Here is a 4,940-nt window from a genome sequence, read left to right as displayed (position 1 = left end):
CAAATTCATTCAATAAAGCAATTTGAAGGATAAGGATTTGAAAATAAAGAATAAAACCAAACAGCAAAGGATAAAAAACAAAGAGGAAAACAGGTAAATAACAAAAAAAAAAAAAAAATAAAGAGCACAAAAATTTTTCACTTAAATTTTATGAATGAATTTTCAAATTCATTCTGAAAATTTATAAATAAATACAAATACACAAACAAACATTGTAATTTGAAAACTGAAATGTGAGTTTCGAGTTTCTCTGTATATGTGCTGTTTGTACCCATATTGTATTTTATTTATATAACATGCATTTAGCACATGTATATATTATTTTGAGTTTATTATATGTACATGTAATAACAAAAGCATGAAGATAAAGATATAGGAAGATGAAATATGTCTATTTTTATTATATATTTTTGAAAAGTTCTCCCAATTTTTATAGGGCATTTATATATCTTTTTTATATAAAAATCAAAAGCTCCTTTTTTATGATATATAAAAGTAAATGTATTGTTTTGTATTTCATAAAAAATTTATCCCGAATGTTTGCAAAAATTTCTAAAATGAAAGAAAATTAAGAATAATACATAAGGTAAATATAATTTCCTTTGACTAGCTTCTCTTATATTGCAGACATTTCTATTTTGTTAATGTATTATGTAAATATTTTGATGCGGTTTAATCGCCCATATTTCAGCATTCTGGAGTATATGAATAAAATTAAAATTTCACATTCTCCGGAATCTGAAATTCAAAACTGATTTTTAAATATTCTCCCATATTCGAATGTTTCAAATCCATTTTCGAAATTCAAAGTTAATTGTCAAACAATACAATTTTAAATTCCTGGGAATAAAACAATCAGCTGGGAAAGATTTTGATGTAGAATTAGCTAGCTCAACAGTAAGTAAAATTTTAACAAAAATATTAAATATTATAAAAGGAAATTCGTGCAAGAATTGCCGACTGATGAAGAAAAACTGCATTGCAAATATTATTTTTTTTTTTGTGGAAATTTTTGTATACCTGGTGTAATAGGATGTATAAACGGTACAAACGTAAAACTGGCGAAATGCAAGCTAGAAACTGAGTATTTATTCTCAATTATATTGAATACTTAATTAATAATTGCGATATAATATATTAATAACATTTTAAATTCACTTAAACTAACTATAAGTATCTATGCATACGAGTATAAAATGTCTCAGTTTTTGGGGTCAATCACTGATTATATCAAATTTATATATACTTTCCCTTTTTTTTTATATATGTAGGTATTTCCTTTTTAAAATCGGGAAATAAAAACTTCTACCCTCACCTCTACCCTTATCTATATGTATTTTATTTTTTTTTTTCACGAAGCCAAATAAAAAGAATATACGAAAAGCTTTTCTTTCCTTTTCCTTATTTACTTATATTCTTCCCATAACATTCTGGGCACAACTTATAGCTAATATAAAAAATTTTAGCTTGTATTTTTATTGTATTTATTAAATGTTATAATTCATTTGATTTTTAGTATTAAAATAAACGTTCTACCGGATAGGTCGCAAAAAAAAAAAAACTTACAAAATCGTGAGAACGATAAATGAAAAATTTTTGTCAACAAAATAAGAAAAAATAAAAAAAAAGAATTTATTTAATCGAATTCTTCGCCGGTTTCTAATTTTTTTTTCTTAACGGTATTTTTTTAATAACGGTATATTAACAGTATGATTGTTTGAAAATTTTATAAAATAAAAACTCATGTTTGTTTTTATTTCTAAATTACACTTTGGCTCTACACATTTTAACATTTTATTGTACAATATTTTTAACATTATTTAAAATTAAAATTCAAGAAAATTTAAAAAAAAAAACAAAAAGGTCATTTATTTCGAATTTTCTATACTATTCAAATTTTTTTTAATTTTTTAAAATTTTTTTTTTTTAAAGTTTATAGTTCACTAATTAAATATTTATATGTGATAAATATAACAAAAAAAAAACAAAGAAAATATAAATAAATAAATAAAAATAATTGAAAAATAAAAGAAAATAAATTAAATTTGAAGAAAAAAATATATAACAATTTTAATTCAATATCGAATTGTTATACACAAAGTATTTAATTAAAGGGCATAGAACATTATTTAATATGAAATTTAATTTCAATTAAATAATCAATTATTTCAATTAAATTTTAATTATTTAATATGAAATATTTAAATTTAATTCATCCTGTTTATTTAATATTTATACTATATTTATAATATATTTCAAATTTAATTAAATTTAAAAATTAATAATAAAATTTCTTGTACTCAATTTAATATACAAAATATATATGAAGTGTGAGGCAAAAAATTGAACCTTTTCTTGAATTTTTGTTCTTTAATTAATTTTAAATTTTTTTAGTGAAATTTCAGAACTGAATTTTTTAATTATAATAAAAATATTTCTTTAAAAAAAGTTTCTATAATTTTCCAATTTTAAATAATTTAATTTAAATTTATTTTTTTTTTATTTTGTTTAAATTAATTTTTAGTGTTATTGACTTGAAAAGGTGATTTTTAAATGAATGCTTAAAAATAATTGTGTAAAACCCTCAATTTTTTTTTAATATTTCATAAAGAATATTGTGTTATATAGCATTTGAGTTTAAAAAAAATAAATTGTAAATCTTAGTGTATATACATAGGTACTTAAATTAGTGGGCTTTAATAATCAACTGTTATATAAGATTAAAATTACAAAGTTTGAATGTTTTCTATTTAAATATTGTTAAAATAATTAATATTATTATTCATTTGTAATATTTATTTACTTATGGATTATAAAATTTGAGAAAATTATTTTATGCTGTATGGTAAAGTTTTAAATGAATATTTCGATCTGTTATATGATTAAATTTAAACTTATAGTAAATTACATTAAATTGAAAACAATTTCAAAATGAATATTCAATATTTAGGAAGAATTGCTGTTTTGAAAAACTAGTTAATAAGACAAGACTTTTTATTTGCATATATTAAATTAAATTTTTAAAATATGAATTTGAATTTGATTTTATCCGCAAAAAATTTGGGGTATTAAAAAAAATTGTAAAGATAATAATTATAATAATAATCAGCGCCGGATCTGTCATATATGCAAAGTATAAGCATACGCAATGAGCGCCAGAAAATAGGGGCGTAGTTATTATATGCAATATTCAATGTTGGTTGCATAATATTGTAAGCGGTTTGCACACTTTTTGAGAACCGCTCAGGACCGAGCCGAACAGCTCAGAACCGAGCCTGATAATAATAATAATATTAAAATTAAAATAATTTGTAATGGGAGAAAAAAATACGATAAAGAAAATCTAATATGAATTACGATAATAGAAAATTTAAAAAAAATTAATATAGGATATAATTATATATAATATTCATTTTATCATATTCAAATTATAAATTTTATATATTATTCATAGAAACCCATTTCTCCTTGTACAATTTCATATAATGACCAATATGTTGTTGATTATGTTATTATGATATGAGAAAGTATCATATACAGTCTGACCTCCATAACATGAATCATCATTTTTCAACAAAATTAGTTTGTGTTATAGAGAAAATTCAATTCACGTTAATGAGGGAAAGAACCAACAAACAAAAATTTGTAAAGCAAAATTCAATAAAGTATTTCGCTTCCTAGGGGGGATTTCATTTTACGGGTGTTCGAGTTACAAAAGTTTAAATTAGAATTATTAATCGAAGTAATTAACAAATACAATTTTATTATCACTATATAAACGATTGCAAATCAAATATTGAAAATTAATTATTTAAATACAATAAGACAAAACTAAAAATTTATATAAAATAAATAAACTCTTCAACTACATTGCATTGACAACAAACTAATTCTTAATTTTTCGATGAACTTTATTTAATTTCATATATATAATAATTATGCAAAAGTTATTCTCTATATAAAATATTGTTTTTTTTTGTCATAAATATTCATTAATTATAAATTAAAGTTAAAAAAATGTGCATATAAAATTCAAATAAATAAATATACAAGCATGTTATATATATATATATATATAATATATATATATATAAATATACGCACATAATATAAATATTAATTGAAAATATTCTATTCACCTGAATTAAATAAATAAACTAATTAAGAGGTGTTAAATTTAAGTACGTGTATATATATATATATATATATATATATATATATATACATATATAGAAACATTAATTTAGAGCAATAACCTTTTTTTGTTTTTTTTTATATAAAAAAAATTGAAAAGAAATTCTTCCTCGTAATACAGATTTATCTAAATATATAAAATATAAAAGTAATTTTGATTTCCTGGTATAACAGTTTTTTATATTATCTCTATATATCAGTTGTTCTCAATCATTTTCACAAATACAAAATTAAAAAAACATGAAATATTCTTATTCCTAATGTATGTAACAGCAGATAAATTTTCAGAATTCAGAATTCAGATCTTATACTGCTGAGAATGTTATATAAAACTATGAAACAAGCACGAAATTCTCAAAATTATATAAATGATTTTTATGCATTTTAAATACCGGTATAGGCTTGCGACACGCAGTTTGAGAAACACCTGGTCCATATTAAAATATTATATAATATTATATATATGTTTATGTATATGGGTGCTTTATCATATATATATACGTCACATAAATACCATGAAATAATTTTAATTTGCTCTCTGCTTGTAAAGCTTATTCTTTAATTGCCTCCTATTGTTTTATCTACCGTATTTACATATTATATATATATACACATAATTATAGAAATACTTAAAGGAAAACAAAAAAAAAAAAAAAAAGAGAAATTACTTTAGATGCGGATTAAATTATCCGAGAAATAAAATTTAAGGATATATACAAGCTATATAATATCCTTTATTATATTTG

The sequence above is a fragment of the Condylostylus longicornis genome, unplaced genomic scaffold (genome assembly GCF_029603195.1).
Source record: "Condylostylus longicornis isolate FDR11 unplaced genomic scaffold, ASM2960319v2 ptg000162l, whole genome shotgun sequence".
NCBI lineage: Eukaryota > Metazoa > Arthropoda > Insecta > Diptera > Dolichopodidae > Condylostylus > Condylostylus longicornis.
This window is presented reverse-complemented; position numbering follows the sequence as displayed.